Raw genomic sequence first — 25,632 nt, forward strand, 5'->3', positions numbered from 1 at the left:
CGGGGCACAGCAGGTGAGAGAGTGGGTTTGTTAAGCTGGGTGGGTTTATCCTTCTTTTATGCGTTTATTCAATTTTATGTTCATTTACTTATTGTATACATATGGCAATAGAAGCTGCTAAGGCAATCATTGCTATTCTGCAAAACAACAAGGCACAGAAGCAGATGTCTTATTTCCGAGATTTCTCCCCCCGGGATTATTATGATTAAAGATCCTTTCCCCCCACTCCCTGGAGAGAACAAGGGGCTGCTTGCTGGAGGATTTTTAATGACTTGGGGAAAGGCTCAAATATCCCCGCATTATGGTAATCCACCCCAGGGGCAAACCCCACAAGAATATTATGAATTTATTTTATTTTTCTATCCTTGCAAAGGTAATACTCAGCTCATTAGAATATGAAAACTATACTGTCAAATTTCAGAATTACATGGATGAAGAAAATCACCAAAGTGGCATCATATCATGTGTGTTATAGTTGTATTTACTATATTGACTATATTAAATATGTTGTGTTAACAATGTATTGTATAACTATATATTGAAAAGGCAAAATGCTGTAACGTATTTCAGAGAAAATAATTATGTTGGCCAACCCCAAATTGTACATTGTAGACGGGTCCTAGGAAAAGAAGATTTAATTCATAGTGAACAAGAGGTTAGCTTCTGTTTTCAGCCATGTGCTATTTCAAGAATTAAACATCATGAATAATACAGGATATAAGAGGAATAGTCTAAAGATGGAAAAGCACATTTTGATTAGGAAAGAGAATTTAAGGCTTAAGTCTTTTTTTTTAAGGAAAACTGCCTTATTACTATGAGATAAGAAAATTGTTTCCTTCTTTTCTTCCTTGCTTTCTTCTTCTTTTTTTAACCTTTTTAATTTTGGATATTTGACCTCTAAGCTGAGATGACTGAAAATGCCTCCTCTGGGCATTAACCTTTTTGAAAGACCTTTTCCCCCTCCCTGAGGGCTATTTGTCTCTTGGAGGCTTTGTCTACATTACTCCTCAAGAGGCAAGCATTTGTCCTTGCACTAAATGCTGACATCTCCTGATAAGAGGGAAGCTGCAGAGTAGAAGAATTGAAGGTCAGTATGTTGATATTGGTCTCAAGCGCACTGATGTACATTTGTGTATTGGGGAAGGGGAGTGAAGCTTGAGAGTGGGCCAGTGGGGAGGGGTAAATATTTTGTGATGCTGTCTACCTATGGGCTTATAAAGTTTACGGCTGCATTAGGAGGACAAGCATTACCATTAGCATGAAAAGTAGGGCAGACCTCAGTTGCAAAAGCTTCTAGCCATACACATAGGGCAATACGTAAATGATACACCTTATTGCATTCACCCATTCACCCTCCCCTGTTCACGCTAATTGGAAATTTCCATCCATTTCAGAGAAGTAACACAACTATCAATCATTTTCCCTGGCACGAATCTTCCAGGAGAAAGAAAATGGAATACACCTAGCGACAGAGCTCACGCACTAGTAGTCCATGTGTCTTAGATTTAATATCTGATGACTAGCTGCATTGAAGCCAAGAGGTGGTTCACAAAGTTGCTGCACATTAGAATCACCTGGGGAACTCTGAGACCTTCCCGTGCCCAGGCTCCTCCCTAGACCTACTGAATCAAAATCTCTGGGGCTGGGACCCAGACACCAATGTTTTTCTTCAAAGCTCTTTAGGTAATTCAAACGAGCAGCAAAGCTTGAGAACCAGCCCAATAATGGGAACAAACTTATTTCACACAGATAAAGTGGGGCAATTCATATGTTAAAAGAACGTGAATATATGTATATATTTCTTTTTTTCACTTTATTCTGTTTGTATTTCAAATAGGCTTTTTTTTTTCCTTCTGCAAAAAGCATTATTGTTTCCATTTGGTCCAAGGCTTGGGAGAGGGCTCCAGGGCGGTTACAAAGCTGCCTAGTGGCTGCAGAGTGGGGCTTCAGGCAGAAGCTCTGACGCCAGAGGGTCTCCTCAGACGCGGCTGGACTTCAGAGACTCCTGTTTGGCTCGAGGGTGAGCCTTTCAAAGAGATACTCGCCCAGCACAGCCTGCGGACCAGCCAGCCTGCGGAGGTTGGTCAGGTGGTCTCCCATCTTCTGGATGAGTTTTACCTGCTCCTCCAGGAAGCGGCTCTCCAGGAAATCACAGAACTGGGAGTCTGCACGGGCAGGACCCAGGGCGCGCAGATCCGTTAGTGCCTGGTTCAGATTCTTCTCCCTAAGAATGGCGGCTTCCACAGCATCCTGGGTTTTACCCCACTCATCCTGAGAAGGCTTCTGCGCATCCTGGAAGAGGGCGCGGCCGCAGCACTGGTTTTGCATTTTCAAGAGGCGCTGGGCGCCCTCACACTTCTCCTCAGCCAGTTGGCGAAAAATGTGGCCCATACTGTCCAGAGTCCCATTGTTGCTGTTGAAATAGATGCTCAGAGAGAGGTAAGTGTCCACAGATGCATGTTGAACAGGTGGTGGACGGCGGCCTCCACCTCGGTGGAATAATTCTGACGAACCTGTGAACTCGTGGTTGATCAGTGATAAGGAGCTAAGCTCAAAAACTGGTGTTGGCCTGTCCTGGAGGCTGAGGATAGCTGAGTGTCTGATTCCAAAGGTTGCGAAAGGAAGAAAGGTTGGAAGGTGGTCGGGGGCTGGAGCAAGGAGCGTCCCTGGGTCTGTTCATTCCAAACACTGTTGAAGCAAAAGACAGATCTGCAGGACTGCCGAACGCACTGCCTCAAATAGGCTTTGATATAAATGAACAAGAAGTCCAAGCAAGGACAAAACTTACCCTTCCTCCCACCAAAATAGCTGGTGATACTAGAATCTAGATCTGGGAAAGGATTCTTCCATTGCTTTCTTAACATTCCAAGCCACTAGAGCAGTGGTTCTCAAAGTATGGTCACCTTGTAACCAAGCAGTACCCTATGGGGCCTTCCTAGGACAGACCCATCCCCCATATCCTCTATTGTAGTTTCTCTCTGAAGTACTCAGATAATAGTATCTCAGGCATATTTCTTGAGTTTTCAGATGCTAAAAACCACCACCCAATGGAAGAAATGAACTCCTTGATGATCATGAGCACGTAGCCCCCAGACCCTCTGGCACCTAAGGATGGATAATGTTACCTGCCTTGTGGCCTCAACATCAGCCAATCAGAGGATTGTGCACGAGCTGATCACATGCCCTGGGATGTCCCTCCCTCACCTGGCCTTTAAAAATGCTTTGCTGAAATCCTTTGGAGATTTCAGGGGTTTTGGAACACGGACCACCCCTCTCCTTGCTCGGTCCTGCAATAAACCTTTCTCTTCTCCAGACTCCAACCTTTAGGTTTGTTTGGCCTCACTGTGCTTCAGACACACGAACCTGCATTCGGTAACAACCTGACCAGCTTTACCAGCGTCCCCTGATAATGTGTCAGATATTCAAGTTTTAGGGCCCTATCCCAGCCCTATGGAATCAGCAACTCTAGTGGGGCTCAGTGATCTCTGTTATAACTGGCCCTCCAGATGATTTTTATTCACCTTAAAGTTTGAAAATATCTGCATTGTCAGCTGCCAAAGCGTCCACCAGCAGGTGAAGGGGAGTGACGCCTGGAAAAGATAGGGAGTAGCCAAGGCAAGTACAGCAGCATTTGCCGTGGTAGTAATGGAGAATGCCTTTTCTCCACTGGTTGGCACAGACTAGTATCTGGGAGCAGTGGCAGGGTTATTTAGGATACTTTACAATTCAATGTAGAGTGACCGCTGTCCTGGTTTGCCAGGGACTTCCCCTGTGTGAACACTTAAAATCTCATCCTGGCAAACCCCTTAGCCCTGGATTTGAAAAACTTAGGGAATAACATGAAGTTTAGGGGAAACATGATCTAGGATTTGGGCAAGTCACAAGTGCTAATTAAAGCTAAGCAAGTATGGACAACATCTAGCCTTCTTTACCCCTTTGTGGGAAGGTAAATCTGATTGGGTGAAAGGACTTATTGTTAAGAAATCTTTGTAGAAACATCCCCTTCTGCTTAGTCCGCTGGTTCTCAGTTCTGGCTAGACACTGGCATCGTCTGAGGAGATTTAAAGTTATTTTATTGGTCTAGGATGACCAACAGTCAGTGTGAGGGTTTTTAAAAAGTGCTTCAGATGATTCTAATATGTAGCCAAATTTAGGTGCCACTGCTTAAGCTTTTGAACCACTGCTCCTTTTTTCACCTCATCTTCCTATGAGAATATCCAACTGTAGTTGAGGTGTGTTGTTTTTTCTTTTTCTTTTTTTAACTCTCTTATTATAAGATTTCCTGTCTTAAATAAGATTGAATGTACAGAAAATCCTGCTAGTCCATCTGGTATAGCTAGATACTTAGGATAATATCGTTAAGATATATACCATTTAAGTACTGTGACTGGCCTTTTTAACATTAACATATGCATTGAATTAGTACAATCTCTTTTGAAGTTGTCATGTTGGGGAGCTATACCTGTAATCTGCTGCCATTGCTAATTATCTGGACACCTCTTATTAGGAATTGTTTTAAAAAATCTTTAGGGATTAAAACCAAGAGTGCTGTATTATTTGTACTGGGACCACAAAAACCTCACAAAGTTTCCCCACTGTACCTTCTACCCCCATCTCTAACCCTTGGCAACTTCTAATCTGTTCTCCATCTCCACAGTTTTGTTATTTTAAGAATAATATGTAAACATAATCATGAATTACTTAATCTTTGGAGATTGGCTTTTAAAAATTTTTTCTTCAGCATCATTCCCTTGAAGTTCATTTTAATGTTTGCATATATTAATAATTTGTTCCTTATCATTGCTCGGTAGTATTCTATCATAAGATTTTATCTCAATTTGTTTCAACATTCATCCATTGAAAGACATTTGGGTAGTTGCCAGTTATTGGCTATTATAAATAAAACTGCTATGAACATTTATGTGTAAGTTTCTGTGGGAACTTAATTAAGTTTTTGTTTCTTTTGGATAAATGCTCAAGAGTACAATTACTGCATTGTAGGGTGAATCTACTTTTAGGATTAAAAGAGACTGTCAAGCTGTTTCTCAGAGTGGCTAAACCATTTTATTTTCCCACCAGTGACGTGATATAACTTTTCTACGTACTCACCAGCATTTGATGTTGTCACTATAATTTTAGTTATTCTCTGATATCTCATTATGGTCTTAATTTGCATTTCCCTAATGCTAATGATGTTGAGCATCTTTTCATGTGCTTCTTTGCCATGCGTATATTCTCTTCCATGAAATGTCTGTTCCTGTCTTCTGCCTATTTTCTAGTTGGATTTTTTTAAGTTGTTTGGAGAGTTCTTTGTATATTATAGATACAAGTCATCTGTCTCATATGGGATTTTCAAATATGTTTTCCCACTGTGTAATTTGAGTTTTCATCCACTTAAAAGGATCTTCTATGAAGCATTTTTAACTCATTTTGATGAGATCCAATTTATCAGTTTTTGCTTTTATTGATCATACTTTTGGTGTCAAGTCTAAGAATTATTCACCTAGTTCTAGATGCCAAAGATTTTCTCCTATTTTTTTTTCTAAAAATGTCCTGCTTTTACATTTAAGATTATGATCCACTTTGATTTAATTTTTGTGTAAGGTGTGGAGGTTTAGGTTAAGGTTCATTTTTTGTTTGTTTTTGTCGAGGGATGTCCAACTGTTTCAGTACCATTTTTTGAAATGTCTATTCTTCCTTGATAGCTTTTGCACTGCTGTCAAAAACAGGTTAAATGTATTTATGTCAGTCTATTTCTGGGTTCTCTATTCCATTCCATTGATCTATGTATCTACCCTCCAAAATTACTGCAAAGTCTTGAAATTGGGTGGATTAATTCCTCCCATTTTAATCTTCCTTTACAAATTGTTTTAGCTATTCTTCAGCCTCTTCTTACCATATAAATCTTAGAAAAAGCTTGTCTATATCCGCAAAAACCTTGAGGGCATTTTAAGAGTAATTGTGTTAAGCCTCTTAACTTGGGGAGAATTGACATCTTTATTATGTTGTGTTTTCTAATCCATGAACAAGGTATGTCTCCCTATTTGTTTGGGACTTTAAATTTTTTCTTCATCAGCATTTTGTAATTTTCAGTATAGAGGTCCTATAAATGTCTTATTGGGCTTGTAGTTAAGTATTTATTTAGGTCAGTTGTAAATGGCATCACATATTTTAATTTAAGCTTCTACACATTAGTTATTAATATATAATGTGATAAAATTGTGTTGATCTTGTACTCTAAAACATTTACAAACTAATATTATTTCTCAAGCTTTTTGTGGATTCCTTGGTATTTTCTCCATTTAGATTATCATGTCCTCTTCAGACACAGACAGTTTTACTTTTCCTTAGGCAATATAATAGGATATATTACTCTTCAACATTCAGTAGGATATATTCCTTCCTATTCAACATAGTAGGAATAGTCCTTTTATCTTTTAAATGAACTTTTTAAAAATTTAACTTTTAAATGTATGTATTTATTTATTTTTGCTTTATTTTCTTACTAGAACCTCCAGTGATATATTTAATAAAAGTGGTGAGAGCAGATATCCGTGCCTTGTTTCTGATCTTACAGAGAATGCATTCAGTCTTTCACGGTTAAATATAATGTCGGTATAGGTTGTTTGTAGATCATCTTTATGAGTTTCGGTATGTCCCTTTTCTATTCCTAGTTTGCTTGGAGTTCTTTTTTCTTCTTTTTTTACAATCATGAATGAGATTGGATTTTGTCAAGTGCTTTCTCTGCATTATTGGATAGGATCACATGACTTTTCCCTTTAATCTATTGGATATGGTGGATAATATTGATAATTTGATTTTCAAATATTTAACCAACTTTGCATAACTAGAATAAATGCCACTTGGTCATGGTATATTATTCTTTTTATATATTTCTGGATTTAATTTGCTAATATTTGGCAGAGGATTTTTACAGCCAATTTCATAAAAAATATTGGTCTGTAGTTTTCTTCTTTCTATCATATCCCTGTCCGGTTTTGGTATCAAGGTAATACTGGCTTCATAAATTTAATTAGGAACTGTTCCTTCTACTTCTATTTCTTATCAAATCATGTAAAATTGGTGTTAATTCTTTATGTCTTGGGCAAAAGTGAAACATCTAAACCTGAATATTCCTTTTGGGAGTTTTTAAATGAAAAAACAGTGTTTCTAATGGTTACAGGAAAATTGAGATTATCTATTTCATCTTGGCTGAGTTTTGGTAGTTTTGAGTGTAGAAGCATTGGCCCATTTCACCTACATTTTTCAATTTATAGTGTAGACTTGTTCATAACAACTTGTCCCTTATTAACCTGCAGGATATGCCATGGTATCCCTGGTTGCATTTCTGATATCTGTGGTTTGTGCCATCCATCTTTTTATCTTTATCAGTCTTGCTAGATCTTTATTGATTAGATTGTTTATTTCCAAGAACCAGCCTTTTGTTTCATTGATTTTCCCCCCCTATTTTCCTGTTTTCAGTTTCATGGATTTCTATTTCATCTTTATTATTTCCTTCCTTCTGCTTGTTTAGTGTTTTTTCCTCTTCCCTTTTTACTGTTGTAATATAGAAAATTAGATTATTGCTTTGAAACACTTTCTTTCCCAATTTAGTGCTATAGACTTCCCTTTCAGCATTGCTTTCACTTCATTCTGCAAACTTTGATCTGTTATATCTCCATTTTCTTTTATTCTATGCATTAAAAAATATTTCCTTGCTGCTGTCTTTTTTACCCATGAGTTATTTGGAATTGTGATGTTTAGTTTTCACGTGATTGAAGACTTTCCTGTTGTCTTTCTGTTATTGATTTCTAGTCTGATTCCATTATGGCTAGAGAACATACTCTATGATTTTAATTCTTTTAAATCTGCTAATTTTTTATGAATATATAAATGAAAGAAATAAGAAAACCTCTGAGTCTTAGCATCCAACACTTAGGCACATTACAATTTAAATCTGCTAAGGTTCTTTTTATTGCCCAGTATATAGTATATGAGTGAATATTCCATGGACACTTGAATATGTATTCTGCTGTTACTGAGTGTGTTCTTTAAATGTCAGTTATATCCTATTGATTGATGATGTTTTCATTTCTTCCATATTCTTGCTGATTTTTCTCTCTGGTAGTTCTATAAATTGCTGTGCTGAAGTCTCAAATAATAATTGTGGATTTAAAATTTTCTCCTTTTACTACTTTTTTTCAGTGTTTGCTTCATGTATTTTGAAGTTCTGTTGTTTGGTGCACACACATTTTGTATCATTGGGTCATCTAGGTGGATTATTCCTGTTATCTTTATGTAATGACCCTGTTTGCCCCTAATAATTTCCTTTGCTCTGAAGTCTACTTTATCTGATATTAATATAGCCATTCCTACTTTTTCTGATTAACATTCACATGATATATCATTATCTTCCTTTTACTTTGAACTCCCTATATCATGATGTTTAAAGTAAACTTCTTATAGACAGTATATAGTTGGATCATGCTTGTGAATTTTTAATCTACTCTTCCAATCTCTGTCTTTGACTTGGTTATTTAGATCATTTACAGTTAATGTAATTATTGCTATGTTAAAGATTAGGTCTACCATTTTATTTTTTGTTTTGTCTTTTACCTTAGTTTCTCAATCCTGTGTTTCTCTTATTTTGCCTGGTGGGTTACTTAAACATTTTTTAATAAGTCCATTTTAATTTAATTTATTTATAATCATTTGTGTATACTGTTTGTATAGTTTTCTTAGTGGTTACTTTTGGCATCACAGTATACATATGTAACTTACCATAGCCTACTGGAATCAGTGTTTTATTACTTCAAGTGAAGTTCCAAAATTTTACTTCCATTTAGTCTCTTAATATTCCCCAGTTTTAAAGTATGATTTTCTGTAGTATTTCCTTTCTCTACATTGAGAACCACATCAGATGGTGTCATAATATTTGCTTTGACCATTATATAGTATTTAAGAAACTCATGAGGCTAATGATATTCTCTTATATATACCCCATTTGTTTTCACCCATTCCATTGTTCCCCTTTTCTTTCTGAAGTTCCCAGTCTTCTGTTATTGTTTTTTTTTATGTTTTCATAACATTAGGTGATATCTGGGCTTTCCAGTGCCATTGGATATGAGTTTCAGGAAACCCTGAGCCTGGCTCACTTAATGCTGCTGAGTTGGAGGGTTTGTATATGTTGGGCCTGTTAGCGCAGCAGGTGCTAGCAGATTAGACTAATGTTAATGGGACTAGTGCCACAGGAGGATGGGTTCCCATTCAGGCTATGCTGCTGCTACAGTAGATCAAGTCCCCCTCTACCCCAAGTGTGGGGCAGTGACCTGCTGCTGTCACTGCTTTGTATTAGGCTGCTTTTGCCTCAGGTGTGTGGTGGGATCCCTTGGAAGCTGTTGCTGCTGTCAATCACAAGGTTAAATTCATTTCAGAAATACTTAAGTATAAATATATAGCCTGGCTCCTGTAGGACCCCTGTAATAGTTTTTTATTGCTTTCATACAAATTACCACAAATATAGTGACTCAAAACAATGTAAATTGATTACCTTACAAGTCTGACATTGGTCTCAATTGAGTAAAGTAAAAGTGTTGGCAGGATCTACAGATGAATGGATAAAGATGTGGCACATATATACAATGGAATATTACTTAGCCATAAAAAGAAATGAAATTGAGTTATTTGTAGTGAGGTGGATTGACCTAGAGACTGTCCTACAGAGTGAAGTAAGTCAGAAAGAGAAAAACAAATACCGTATGCTAACACATATATATGGAATCTAAAAAAAAGAAAAAATGGTTATGAAGAACCTAGGGGGCAGGGCAGGAATAAAGACACAGCCATAGAGAGTGGACTTGTGGACACAGGGAGGGGGAAGGGTAATCTGGGATGAAGTGAGAGAGTGGCATGGACATATATACACTACCAAATGTAAAATAGATAGCTAGTGGGAAGCAGCCGCAAAGCACAGGGAGATCAGCTCTGTGCTTTGTGTCCACATACAGGGGTGCGATCGGGAATGGAGGGTGGTATGGAGATGCAAGAGGGAGGAGATATGGGGATATATGTATACGTATAGCTGATTCACTTTGTTATGAAGCAGAAACTAACACACCATTGTAAATCAGTTATACTCCAGTATAGATGGTTAAAAAAGAAAAAAAAAGTGTTGGCAGAGCTACATTCTTTTCTGGAGGCTCTTAGGGGTGTTTCTGTTCCCTGGACTTTATCCGCTTCCAGCGGTCACTTGTAGTCCTTGACTCAGAGTCCCCTTTCTCCACCTACAAAACCCAAAATGTTGAATCTCTCTGATTCTGCTTCTATTAGGACATCTCTCTCTTTCTCTTTCTACAGTTGGGAATGGTTTTCTACTTTTAAGGACTCATGCAATTAGATTTGTTCCATGAGGTAATCCAGGATAATCTTTCTATCTCAAGGTCTATAACTTCAGTCATATCTGCAAAGTCCTCTTCACCATGTAAGGTAACATATTAATAGGTTCTAGAGATTAGAGTGAGGGCATTTTTAGGAGACATTATGCTCCCTACCACACCCTTAACAAGTGACCTTGAGAAAATGACTGAGATTTTTAAAGCCTTACTTTCCTCAAACATAAAATGGAAAGAAAGCTAACTAGTTAACATCATGAAAGTGAAACAGTATATATGAAATCAACTAATTCAAAAAATAAGATTTCTTCTTTTTCTTTATGATTTACATGATTCTCAGAGTTCAGTTACTTGAAGAGTTACTTTTTTTTAAACAGAACTAAGGAATTTCAGGGTTCAGGTGCTGTAAGATTGTCTGAATTATCTGAGTAACAATTAGCTAAGCACAGGTGTAAAGCATTTGATTTACTCCCTGGTTTTCTTTATCTTCTCATCCCAGTAAATGCATATCCCTTTTCTAGCTCCAGCCAGTAGAGTCAGAGCTCGTTTTACTGTTTAACTAAAGTTCAATTTAAATTCTCTCTACATCTCCAGATTCTCGGCCCTGGTTGCATATTATAATCACCTGGGGAGATTTCAAGGACTACTGATGCCAAATTTCTACCTATCATGGATATTTGAGGAGGGACCTGGAATGAAATGCTCTAGCTTATGGTTTTTGGAACCAAATCATAGTCTACACTGAGCCAAATTATTTGCAAGATCACCTCTAAAAAGGAATTTATCTGTGGTGACTAATGCTCTTCCTTTGTCAGTATGCTTGATTTGTCCCTCTTTGGGGGAAAAAAAGAGGGGGAAAAAAACCCCAGCAGTTGTGCTCCCTGAATTATAACCTGATGCTGTGGAATTAGTGTTGGCTTAGAGCGCACATTTTCGGATACCCATTCTCTCTCCTGCTTCCTTGCATGAACTTATATCCTTGGGCAGTGTTTCATCCACCACCCTCTTTTGCTTCTAATCTTAGCAAGTAAAGTCTCCCCTTAATGAAATAGCATTTCATGAGGCTTACTGGGAGCATAGGTCTGTTCCAGACCTATCCTATGTTAGCTAAAGCAGATATAAGTGATGTATTTTTGGCATTCATCCTTGTGGGTTGGAAAGAGAAGACAGAATTTTATCTTTAGGTGTCATCTGACTGGACAAATGGGCTCTTTCCCTCTGCTGCCTACCATGTAAAAACCTGAGGGTGTTACCTCTAGACGGTATCTTCTAGTTATCAAAATAGTTCAGATAAGTCAAATTTCTCAGTAAAAGATGACAAAACTATGGCTTAGGTGGTTAATTTTCTATGTCAATTTGTCTGGGCCACCATGCCCAGTTATTTGGTCAGATATTATTCTGGATATTTCTGTGATGGTGTTTTCGTGTTTTTTACAATTTTATTTATTTATTTATTTATTTATTTATTTATTTATTTATTTATTTATATTTTTGGCTGCGTTGGGTCTTCATTGTCACACGTGGGCTTTCTCTATTTGCAGCAAGCGAGGGCTACTCTTTGTTGTGGTGTGCAGGCTTCTCATTGCGGTGGCTTCTCTTGTTGCAGAGCATGGGCTCTAGGTGCACGGGCTCAGTAGCTATGGTGCACGGGCTTATTTGCTCCACGGCACATGGGATCTTCCCAGACCAGGGCTCAAACCTGTGTCCCCTGCATTTGCAGGCGGATTCTTAACCACTGCGCCACCAGGGTAGTCTCTGTGATGGTGTTTTTGGATGAAATTCATATTTAAATTGGTGTTGGACTTTGAGTACAGCAGATTATCCTCCATAGTATGGGTGCGCCTCATCCAATCAGTTGAAGCTCTTAATAAAACAAAGACTGACCTCCCTGTCGCAAAAAGGAATTCTACCAGAAGACTTACAGAAATTGAACTGCAACTCTTCCTAGAGTCTCTAGACAGCCTAACCTGCAGATTTTGAATTGACCAAGCCTCTATTATTGTGTGAACCAATTCTTTAAAGTCTCTCTCTCTCTTTTTCTATCTTTATATAGATATGGATATAGATCTAGGTATCAATATTGATATCTATATCTATCAATATATATGGGCACATTGTATACACATGCTGTTGGTTCTGTTTTTCTGGAGAAGCTTGACTAATATAGTGGCCCATATAAATAAAAGGATGAACCCAAGTTCACCCAGGTAGAAAGTAGTACAATGAGAACTGGAACTTAAGGCCTCATGACTCATTCAGCTGTGAACACTGACCCAGAACTGGGGTCCGCAAACTCTGGCCCACTGATCAGATCTCGCTTGACTCCTGGTTTTGTACATAACATTTTGCTTGAACACACCCACACCCATTCATTAACGTATGGTGCATGGCTGTTTCTGTGCTACAGCAGCAGATAGGCAGTTGCAACGGAGAGGTATGGTACACAAAATCCAAAATATTTACTATCTGACCCTTTACAGAAAAGATCTGCTGACCCTTGCTCTAGGATGCCATCTGATTTCTGATAACACAGAGGAGAATAATTCATGCACATTGGGGTTGATTGTTAATCTCCTGTCCTCCTTAGGTCAAAGATCTCTTAAATGCTCACCCTTGCAATAGCCAGCTTGGGGAGCATTGTCTGAGGATGCAGAAATATTTCTTGCCAGGTCTTTCCAATCCACACTGCTCCCTGACTATGGTTCTTAAAACCTATTTTTAAAAAAAATTTTATTGGAATATAGTTGATTTACAGTGTTGTGTTAATTTCACGTGTACAGCAAAGTGAATCCGTTATACATATACATATATCCACTTTTATTTTTTTTAGAGTCATTTCCAAATAGCCCGTTACAGAGTATTGAGTGGAGTTCCCTGTGCTAATAAGAAGAGCAGGTTCTTATTAGTTATCTATTTTATGTATAGCAGTGTGTATATTTCAGCCCCAATCTCCCAATTTAGCCTCCCCACCACAATCCCCTGGTAACCCTAAGTTTGTTTTCTACATCCCTGCCTCTACTTCTAAAACCTGTCTATTTTAACCAACTACCACTCATTGCTTACTGTCTCTGGCTTCATGTACTTCATAATAAATCTACCTCTTGTTCAATCCTGGATGACATGTTCCAAAGACTGAGATCATATCTTATTCTACATAACTTGTGCTTGATATTGTCTAACTTGGGGTCTTTATCTATGTCCCAAAGAAGACAGTCACACTCTGTCTTCTAGTACTACTAATAATACCACATTTTATGGCATGAATTTGACCCAATGCACTGAACTATCCCTTTAGAAACTGTATGCAACCTGTCACTGGGTTTTAGCACCGGGATAGAGCTGAAATTAGTGTTCATATTTAAACAAATCTACTTGACCAGAAACTTTTTGTCTCACCATTTATTTTATTACACAAGTAACTTCTCTCTTTGCATCTATGATGTAAATATTTTTAATTTCCTAAATTATCTGAAAAATTATTTAGAGCTTCCATTTCAGTAGGCATTGGAATTGCTGTGTTATGACTATTTCATTATTTTATTTCCAAATGTTAAATTAGGCTTCAAGCTTTGGCCAAGAGTAGACAGGAAAGGGTTTTAAAAGAAATGAAGAATGGGAAAGACTTCTGATGCAACGGAGACTTAATAAAGATTTGCTTTTGAATCAAGAATTTATAATAAAGGTTTGATTTTGAATCAATAAGTTATGTCATTGCAAAATAGCTCCCTGGTAAAATTCCATTCTTTTGTAATCATTAAGTACAGAAATTAACCATCAAAACATGCAGTGATCTTTTTCATTTTCTAAAAACAAACCTATATCTAGATGAGAGGAGAATTCATTTCATAACTCAGGCTCTGGACTTACGACTCCAAGTCCTGTTTTCTTTCAACCATGCCTGCTAAGTTTCTGTCTAACTTCTTGAGCATGAGGTAATGGCTTCAGCTTTCATCTCCTTACTCAGTATATAGCTTGGTGACTAAGAGTAAGGGATCTAAACCTTGAGAACTTGGGTTCCAATCTTGACTCTAAAATTTACTTGTTGAGTACTCTTGAGCATGTTATCTGTTTTTGCCTCAGTTTTCTCATCTATAATATAGAGATAACATTACTTCTCTCAGCGAGTTGCTATGAGGGTTAAAAGAGAAAATTCATACAATGCAAGAATTTATCAGTTCTTGGAACACAATAAATACCGAAAAGAAATGTTAGCCATTATCAAGGGCCCCTCATTTTATGGATAATATAGATTAGTTTATATAGGTCTAATATTTACATATACATAACTATTTTGTACCTATATGTGTGTATACGTTCTTCTTAGAAATTGAGCAGTCAACATTCACATCTAAAAGTATGTGCTCTGTGAAATGTAGATCTCCTGTGTACAGACACAGTGCTGTAGTTATCTATTGCTACATAATAAAGAAGTCCAAACTTAGTGGTGAAATAAACAAAAATTTTAATATGTGACCAGATTCTGTGGGTCAGCAATTCAAACAGCACGCAGAGGAGATGGCTTGTCTCTACTCTGTGACTGATGTCTGAAACCTCAGCTCATGGGGATTCAAATGGCTGGGGCTGCAATCATCTAGATAATTTTAATTCACATGTCTGGCCCTTGAGATGGGATGACTTGAAGACTGGGCCCAACAAGGACTGTTGCCTGGAGTGCCTATAGATGGCTGCCCATGTGGCTTGGACTTCTCATAACGTGGTAGTTAGGATTCAAGATAGAGTATCCCAAGAATGAGCGTTCAGGGTTGAAGCATTCCAGGAGAATCATGCAAAAGCTGCATGACCTTTTATGACCTAGTCTTAGATGTTACATAGCATCACTTTATACTATTGCAGGCGTTGGAGACCTTTTTCCATAAAGTGTCAGACGGTCAATATTTTAGGCTTTACACGCCATACAGTCTCTTTTGCAACTACTTAGCTCCGCTGCTGTGATGTGAAAACAGACACAAACAATACATATACTAAGGAACATGGCTGTGTTCCAATAAAGCTTCATTTATAAAAGCCGGTAGCGGCCTAGATTTGGCCCAGCAGCCATAATTTACTGACCCCTGCTCTACTGTTTGAAGCCATGGAAAGCCTGCCCAAATTCAAGGGGAAATGCCCACATCTGGATGTGAAGAATGGCAACGAATCTGAGACCCTGTATTAAAACCACTATATATGGGATACTTAGAAGAAGATCTGTCTGCATACCTTGTTTCTCCCATGTATGGTGGATATGAGGTATTGGCACATGTTACATCTCTGTAAGCCTGGGTCAAGGTCAAAGTTGGAATCTGAACTCAATGACCTTGATTTCTGGAAGAATTGGTAACTCTACTTATGATATCCTTACACTCCTTACCCATATAAATACACCACAAAAGATAGATTTCAAGTAAACAGTTGCTTTATGGCAGCTTTTTATTATGTCTCCATTGACTGAATTATTCCATTTTGGTTAGAAACATGAGTTTTGTTTCTTTCCTAAAGAGATCTGCAACTTTTCAGATGTGGCATTTCGTTCTAATGAGAGGATGATGTAGGTTTTTATAAACGGAAAAAGCAGGGCAGGCTGAGTTCACTCAGATCATACCAATGCTTACAGGAATAACCAAAACTGGAGCACAGGCTTCCAGGTTTTCCCGTCCTGTGCTCTTTCCGGTAGGTGCCATTGTCTGCTGGGCCTGGCAGTAATAAATTTTGACCTTTACCTCTCTACACTCTTGTGAAGTGGTTTTGGGCTTTGTTAGCTTTCTTATGAGTTTGTACTAAATTGTGTCCATAAAGTAGGCTGAATTCCTCAGGGAAGGATGATAGCTGTTACTGTGTTATTACTGCAAGTGTTGTGTTGGTTACTTCTTTTTCTTTTCTTTTGTCCAGTTGTATCCTGAACTTAAAAGTTATATTATCTGAAATGAACGATGTGCATCTGGTGGAAAACATTAATTTAAGGGATGAAAATTCCTGATGATTGCTTCAGTCAACCCTTAATACACACTGAGCTTCATTAGTAAATAGACAACTCTCAGACCTTTCCCTTGGAAGAGGTCGCATAATCAGGCTTTGTGTTGATTTCGCATTCTGTTCGTTAGAGACAGAACAAAGTAGAATAATTGGCTGGTACAGGGAAAGCAGAAAGAACTTTCTTCTATTTTGGTGATGCATCCCGTAATAAGGGTTGAAAATGAGACTGGAGGTAAAAACGTGAAACTCAGAAGAGCAAAGGAGAGAGGATATTGTTTCTTTGAAAATATTCTTTCAGTGTTGGCCCAGATGAAATATGAAGCTGAGGAAATTTTTTTTTAAATGATGATTTTTGTGTTAACAATGTGAGTGTGGAATTAGTAAGAATCAGAAAGCAAGCATCCTTTCCCACCAAGGACTTGGGAGCAAGTGAAACCATAAATACTCCCGGTTCTTGGAAACCCTTTTGGAGCAGTAATCAGAGAAGGGTAAAGGCAAAGCCTCAGAGCAGAGGTGTTCAGAGCAAAGGGATAGGAGGAGAACAAAAGGAGAGTGGATATTTTTAGAGCTGTCATTTTGAAATTTACCTGCTTCTGATTCAGTGCTGCTTTGCTACTGTGTTGATCCCGTGGAAATCCTCAAAGCAGGAGCAGCCCTATTTTAAAATAATAAGGTTAGAGCAAGTGACTTGAATCCAGGTCTCTTTAGCTCAAGAGCACAGAGGAGAGTGTGAGGAAGGAGTGAGGCCACAAGGAATTGTTCACTGGGTACATTTTCCCCAAACCTCACTAACTGGGAGAAACTGACCACTGGATTATGTGGCTTGAAGGAAAGCAAAAATGTTGAAAGCAAAGAGTGTGGAGCTTGTTTAGAAAGCAGGCTCTATCATTTGGTCACCTGCTGATGATAATAGCATTGGCTGAGTCCTGACCATTTACAATGAAGGCACTTCTGTAGGTCATAAGTTCCAGGAGAGCCAGAACTGAGTATGTCTGTTTCAGCATTTAGCATGGTTTAGCATCTTAGAGCCCGGTACATTATTGGCATATAGTAGACTTAAAAATGAATATTTGTGGATTGTCTGAATGAGTGGATGGATGTGTGTGATTCATATCCTATTTGCAGGTCCTATGCCCTACAGTGGATTTTCAGTGTCAGATTGGGACCGTATTTATGATGGGGATTGACATTGTTCCCTATCTAATGGATAAAGATTACACATCAAAGGACTTTACACTGACATCCCAAAAACCTCATAGGAATTACTTAACAAAAAATAAAATTGGATTCTGTATAATTTCTAATTTATAAGCTGGCTAGACCACTGGTATTTCTGCCAGTCCTCTGGTAGTTCCGATGATGTCCCCATGATGACCCAGGCATAATCAGAATGGCTTTAGGATTTGGGAGCCAAAATGTTCCTCAGTATTTACTGCTTTGCTAGTCCATTTAAGAAAATGGACTATTGAAAAAATAGCTCCAGACACAATATGGCATTTTATGATTTAGCATAAAATCTGAGAAATATAGAGGTTATCTGAAGCCTGCAGTGGTAAAGTTCCCTCTGCTATTGAAGTTATTGTCTTTAAATAAAGATTCTACATCAGTAATGCTATATATATATATTTTTTTCTGATATTCAGGTTAATTTCTTATTCTCTATAAGGAAGTAATTAGTTGGTTGGTATGAGAGATAGTGTGGCTTCCAAAAGTGAAAAGTATTATTTTGTTGTAATTTCCAGCTACCTAAGGATGGGAGAGGCCCAGGACACTGCAATCAGTATATTATGTGGAGCAGGTTATATTGTGGTTTATTTATGACCTTTTACATGTTTATTTTCTATGCAATTTTGTGTGCTCCTTTTTGAGTTTTGGTAGATAAGTGTTTTGTAACTTCAGAATACTTGAAGTTATATATATATATATGACATATATATATATATATATATATATTTTTTTTTTCATAGTAGTTAAAGCCGTGGACAGTGTACTAGTCTACCTAGGTTCAAATTCTGGCTTTACCCTATGACTTCCCTGTGGCTTCCTCTGCTCACCGATTTAAAAGGAGTATAATAAGACTGCTGTGGTGAGTTATATACTAAGTGCTATTTAAGCATTTGCTATAATGATTATGTTACTCGAAAGCAAGGAACTTGCCCCTTGATTGTCTCTGTATTCCTAGTGCTTAAGAATTCCTAGTGCTTTCCTAGTGCATTGTCTTAGGATAGAGATAGCTCAGTATAGTTCTTCTCACTATAAAGTACTGTTACATTGAAAGTCTTTGCTTGTGTACTAATAATCTATGACATATCTGCTGAGGACAAGGAAAGGAATAGTTTTAAAACTGCAATGGATAACAAAAGATTGTATGATGTAATGCCTTTATTATGTAATTATAAAACTAACAAATGATCATGGTAGAAAATTTGAAAAACTCCTAGACAAAATAGAGATCAATAAAATTTGGAGTAGCGTTCAGAGTGTAGAGTTGTCCATGAATATTAGTGCTTTCACATTTTCCAGGACTTTAAGTAGACTCTGCTTCTTAAGAGTCTATTCATGATATTTTATTTTAATGATGTTTTCATCATGGGGACACACACACACACACACACAGAAATCTGTTAAAAAAAAAGAAAGACATGTAAATCACTGATGTTTCAGATAGCCACATGAAATAAAGTGAGAAAGGTCAACAAGCTGAAAGAATGTGGAGTAGCATCTCCTTAATTGCTTACATAATTCTGATAATTACCTCTCTGTGGATAATGTAATTAATGGGGAATCTAATTCAAGGAAAATGTATGAACTTCAAGCCTTCTCGAAGCCAAGTATTTCTTTCCACAAAAGTTTAATTTCCACAGTCGTGCTTCCTTATTACCTGACAGGGAAAGTGTATTGTATGGCAAAGGATCTTCCCGAAGGAGGGTGCTTCCCACACTGATCGTCATAAATGACTTCGGAATTATTGTTGCTATATTACCAAAATCTTAAACTAGGGTATTTTTGACAAATGTGGTCCTTAGTTAATTTTTAGAGCTACAAACTCTCAGATGGCTCTGCAATAACAATTGACTGGCTGTTCTTCAGGTTGATCACAATATGTTAATGACCTTGAGGTACCACTAAAAAGCAGGAAGGTGTGAGTCTTCCTTTGGTTCCAGAGTGAAATGCGAGTTGGAGTTGGAGTTGGAAAAGAGGCCGACAACCAAGTGATAGAGAAGGAAATGTGAGGTCATTAGTGAAAAACCAGGTTTAAGTTAAGGTGAAGAGGCATGAGGAAATGGTCAGCTGTTACAGTATTACAAAGATCATGAAGAAGCATATCTATCCATGAATGTGGTTTGTATTGCAATCTGCTGAAAAAGAGACAAATATCCTGGCCTGGCCTTCATGGAGATTATTTTTATTGATTCTGATAATAGATTATTGTTGAAAAGGGCCTCCTATAAATTATAACCATGCAAAGGCAGCAAGATAATTTGTTTTTTCTTTATGTATGTGTTTCTCATTCCTACTCACTTCTCTCTTAGGGGAAGAGAAAATCACAAAACACAAAAATGTCAAATCTCAGCTATTCATTTTCAAAATAATTTTTTTTCCAAATTCCAAAGGAGGCAATAGGTTAACTGTTAAGATTTGTAAGGCTCAAAAAACTAGATTTTTACAAAGTGTAGCCAAATTTTGTTCCATAAGTAGTAGCTTTGGAAAGAATATGTGATGATGCAAAGTTGGAAAAAGCTGGTTTTTCTTCCGTAAATGACTTCACCGTGTGGGAGAAGAGGCAGAGAAGAAATCAAAGTAATTAAACATGGGGTGAGTTTTTCTGATAGGGGACTCTAGTGCTTTCAAATAGACTAGATAATCCTCGGGATAATCTGAGGGTAGAACAGACCAGTGCCTCATTTCCAATCTGGTACCCTGGAAGAAAACAGTGTATTTCCTTTGAGGTCTTGAGAGGTTTTTCTTCTTCTTTGTTTTGTTTTTGGTTCATTTTGTAATCAACTTTATTAAGGTATCATTTACACACAATAAAATGCAGACATGTTTAGTCAACGGTTCAATGACTTTTAATTAATGTACACATTTGTATAACTACCACCCCCATAAGATCGATAACAATTCTAAAACCCTAGAAAGTTTCCTCCTAGGCTTTTGCAAAAGTATCCCCATCTCCCACCCCAAGGCAACCACGGATCTGATTTTTATCTTTAGAGATGAATTTTGCCCAGTTTAGAATTTCATGTAAGTTGAATAATACGGTAGGTGCCCTTTTGATCTGGCTTCACTTGCTCAGCATATGGTTTTTGAGATTCATTCATGTTGGGATGTTTTAAAACCAGGACTTTAGCCTGGGTGACTGATGTTGTCTGAAGGCACCTATAGGTACATCTGAGTCTCTGGCATTGTCACTGTCTGTTCTTGGCTCAGTATTTTCAACTTTACTAAGAAGCACAAGGTTGAAGTAAGGAAGATCATTGTCAGTATAATGGAGGTGAAGTGGGTTCTGTTATATAATATTCTCAGCATAAATTGACCTGCTTGGAATCATTGTGTTGATAATCGACAAGGATACTCTTCCTCCAAAAAACTTGATACTATAAAACTTCTAAAGGATGCTGTTCTAGGACTCTTTTAGTTTTTAATTTTTGGGAAACATTTCTGGAAAATTGAAATGCTCACAACCTGAAAGAAGCAATTATTCACCTGAAGGCTAACTCTGCTAAAGTTGAGTTGTCCGACCTTTACATGCTGATAGAACCCAAATAGCCTTGCAAAACAATGCTCTCTTATTGGATATAAGCATATAGATTATTTAAGACGGACGTGTATATGCAGTAAAGTGAAAAAACAAAGAATCTTTGAGTTTTCCTTGCTGTTTTTTTTTATTTTTTCATTTACGCTTCTATATCATATGCTAATAGTTTAGGGTAACCTCAGGTTAGTTTTAGGTCCACTCTTTACGTAAATGTTGATGTACTCCATACGCAACTTTTTTCTACCTTCCTTCTTTTCTTCCATCTTTCCTTTCTAACTTCTTATAATCCATTCTACTTAATCCTGCATTTGTTGAGGTGGCAAGTACTGTAGGAAAATTGAAAGCAGTGTGAAATTTTGCTGTTCAGAATGCATGTTGACCAAATTCTATATTGAGAAAAGGTCTGAATTTACCCACAGTAACCATTTCTCAGCGTCTCTGAATAAAGGCCATAGAAACTGGGCTCTATATAATATCCTGACAGGTATGTAGAATTCATAGCAATTGCCCTCAAAGAGCTTACCTAGCATAGATGCATATGAATGCATTTAATGATTGCTTTATTGGCAGCAGTGCCAACATACACAGTCTATTTTGTTTTATATCATTATCATTACCTGCTGTTTACCACTGTATACATTGCTAATGGTGTGGTTTCTATAGCTTGTGAATTTCACGGCCCAATATTATGTAATTTATTGCACACTTTAGTGTAGAAGATGGAGACTCCATAAATTTTCGTGTGCTCTTTGCCCCTTTGGAATGTATTACACTGAGATCAGGCAAAGTAATAAATTTATTTCAAATGTGCGTGATAGCTAAACATCAATTAGGACTTGATGGGAAATATTTCTTCTTCCAGCAACATAACAGTTTTTAAAGACTAAGCCATTGAACGTGGAGTTCCTGAACATGGGATTCAGTTCACTGGGATCCCTCCTTAGAAAAATAAAGGAAAACTTGAATTGGATATGTGTGGCTTATTCAAGTAGTAACTAATCAGCTACATCTTTGATAACTTAATTTGTCACAATGGTTTGGTATTTTATTAACTCCCTTCCCCTTCTTCCCCTGACTCTCACGAGAATGGATCATGAGTATCTTAAAACATACTAAGTCGTCTTCCATCCCTGTTAATCTAACTACAAAAACACACTTCCCTTATCCAATGTAACATACCGTCTTTTAGAGTAGCTGTGGTTTTAATTCACTACAAAATTAAAACCAGCAAAGAGAAACATTTTCAAGGAGCCACCACATTGTAGAGCTTTAGAAAGAAGACTTTAGAATTAAGGGCAACTATATCATTTTATAGCTAAAGCACCTGAGACCTAAAGTAGGAAGGTAACCATCGAGGTCAGGGAAAGGGGTTGAAGAGCAGGTTTCAAGCTGAGAAAGAGTCTACAGGGACTCAATCTGAGCAGGTCAAAAACTGAAATGAGACCACGAATGTTCTGGGAAGGGTGGCACCTGGCCTCAAGTGTGGGATTCAGACAGGGAATGGGCCCCAGGGGAACTGAGCTTCTGCAGTAGGCAGAGAAGTCCACCTCATCTCTGGAAAGTGCCACTGACATCAGGGAGTTGAGGGGAAAGAGCAATGAATTCCAGTCCACCTGAGAAAGCAGGCCAATCTGATTAACTCTGAATTTAGGCTTATTTCAGATACTCCTTGAGAAAGAACTTGGACAAGAGCAAGTCCCACACAGCCTCTTTAAATCCATGTCCAGTATGTTCTGGTGGAGCTGCTTAAACCCTCCAAGTGACTCCAGTATTTTAATTTCACGTTATATTTAATTCCGACCGTTCTATGATTGATTATTTAATGGGCAAATAGGTAGGGTCACAAAAGAGTGTGAATGTATTTTACAGGATGAGGATGGGCGGAGTGGAGCAGTCTGGAATAGGACACCAATAAAAAGGGATCTTGGTAAATAAGAACGTCTATTAGAAATGGAGAGGAATTTGCAAGGAAATTAGTGCCTGACACCACGCCCTTCTCTCTGCATGTTTAGAAGCTAGTTTCTCATTTTATTTTCATGGGAGATGTCCCTGTGATGAATTGTCTTTTACCTCCACACTATTTATCACGTGACATATTGTGAAGTTTGTGTGAGAGAAAGTAAGTATTAGCATTTGTCTTGGAAGCAGCTATAAACATTTCCTGGAACAATCTAGGGTAGAAGGAAAAGGAAAGGAAGGTGGAAACAAAGGAGAAAGACAGCTAATGCTGCTGGAGTCTCTCGCTGGGATTTGTGGTGTCTCTTTTTGAAACTAAGTACAGAAAGTCAGAACTTGACCGATTGTTTCTTGATCACGGTTTGTTTTCATTTTTGTTTTTTTCTTGCTCTCTCATCAGTTATTCCAGCCAGTGCTATGTCATTTTCAGTTTCATTAAGCATGCCTGTCTTGTTTCCATTTGCATTATTCATGCAAACGTTGATTGAACTGATGACCCCGAGTTATCACGGAAACATTAGATACACCAGTGGATACATTTCTTAATTTTAGAAAAAAATTACCAAGTGAAGGTTAAAATAACTCCTCTTAAATTTGTCATTTAAAAAAAACTTCTCCTAACATACAATACCTCATTGCCTAATAATGCCAGATAAGTGAAGAATACCTATGTATTCATGAATGCAGGCTAGTCTGTATATTTTTTGGCAGGTATGACCATTACCGAGGGTAACGGCCTGGTTTGCTAGCCATGTCCTGTCTCCTAGAAAGTTGTAGTTTCTGTTGTCTTTCAGTTGGTCCATTGGATATCAGAGGTGAATTTATAAAACTATACTTCCCTTTACACTTACTTTGTTTTGTTTTGTTTTTTACTTGAAGTATAGTTGATTGACAGTGTTGTGTTTCAGGTGTACAGCCAAGTGATTCAGATATATATATATATATATATATATATATATATATATATATTTCTTTTTCAGATCCTTTTCCACTATAGGTTATTACAAGGTATTGAATATAGTTGCCTGTGCTATAGAGTAGGACCTCGTAGTTTATCTACTTTATATACAGTGTACACTTACTTTGTGTGATCCAGGCTGGTCAGACCACATAATTATTTTCACTTCTGATATAATTTTTTCAGGTTCAACCTCAAATCTTTGATAAGAAGATATTTTAAACTAAGTTTAGCATGTGTGTGCTCTAAATCCAACAGTAGTTATTAGAGATATGGTTTTGCACTAGGTATTCCTCTCTTTTTTGTTCTTGGCCAACCAATTGAAAATTAGCTTTTATTTTCTGGTTGGTTTGCTAGATGTTTATGACTATAATAAAAGTCTTAAATTTTGTCTCATATCTTAAAACACAATCTGAATTAGCAATGGATATTGTGCTATACATAGGGGCTGTGATATAAATATAGTTTCTAACTTCAAAAACATATAACCTAGAAGGGAACACAGACACATATGCAGCAATTATGGCAACTGCATTTGTTTACTAAGTGAAGTAGTACTGAGATGGATAAAGTGCTAGCAAGCCTTGAACAGACAAATCAGCTTCAAAAATAGATGTGCAGTTCTTTAAAAATATTTTTAACATTTTTCCAGCTACATGTAGAATATAACAGCATAAAAACGGTATGGGTTTTATTTTAAGTAATTAAGCATTTTGACATCCTCATAATGAAATTAAATCCAGAAGGAGGTTTCTCTCCATGATCTCTTGAAATGGTCCTTGATCATCCACAATATTTCCCATCATCACAAAGATGATACCAAGGGCAGGGAGCTCCAACATTATTAAAGTTTCATAAAGCAAAGTCAATTTTAAAAATATAATGTCCCCAAACTGATAAAGGTCTTGTCAGATAATTTCAAGGGAAGCATAAATTATTTTCTGTTTGTCAGAGGGCAAAAATATTTAGATTGAGTTAATGAATGGTAGAGTTTTTGAGTGGAGAGTGTCCTTAAAATATTTTGTAGATCTGTACTGTCAACAGATGCTAGCTATGTGGCATTATTTATATGTAAACAAAATTTAAAATAAGATTAAAAGTTCAGTTCCTCAGTTGCATTTGCCATATTTCAAAGATGTTTATTAGCTCCATGTAGCTATTGAATACTGCTTTGCATAGTACAGATATAGAACATTTTCATTATCACCAAAAATTCTATTGAGCAATACTAAAATTATACCCAGATATTCACAGAGAAGGCAACCAAGTCTCAAGGAAATAATATAACTTCCCCAAGGTCACACAGCTATGTTTTTAAAGAAAAACAAAATGACACAAAGGAAGTAGTAATAGAGGCATTAAAGAAACCCAGTAAGTTTCTGGAGCAGTCAAAGCAGGGCTTAAAAGTGCATACTTAGCTGTTAGCAGGGTTGAAGCTCTTGATGGTTGGTAAGATCTACCTGCCTGAATTTGGACATTAGCATTTTATGCAATGAATTAAAAGCAAAAAATCATTTCAACGTGTGGCTGCCAGCTCCATAGTTTTAGCCACTGCCATGCTTCCAGATTATGTTTATCACTTTCATATACAGGGCACC

At 37.4% G+C, this 25,632-nt stretch overlaps 1 pseudogene across 1 annotated transcript; it reads right to left on the reverse strand.

The window, feature by feature from the left end:
* Positions 1 to 1,911: 1,911 nt before the first annotated feature.
* Positions 1,912 to 23,829, reverse strand: LOC308610225 (ferritin light chain-like; annotated as a pseudogene). Its single transcript has 2 exons — positions 23,801 to 23,829; positions 1,912 to 2,520 (listed from the first exon to the last, which is right to left on the reverse strand). The product of its transcript is annotated as a ferritin light chain-like (transcript).
* Between the last annotated feature and the right edge of the window lie 1,803 nt (positions 23,830 to 25,632).

Source organism: Mesoplodon bidens (assembly GCF_964165515.1).
Source record: "Mesoplodon bidens genome assembly, contig: HAP1_SCAFFOLD_445, whole genome shotgun sequence".
Classification (NCBI taxonomy): Eukaryota; Metazoa; Chordata; class Mammalia; order Artiodactyla; family Ziphiidae; genus Mesoplodon; species Mesoplodon bidens.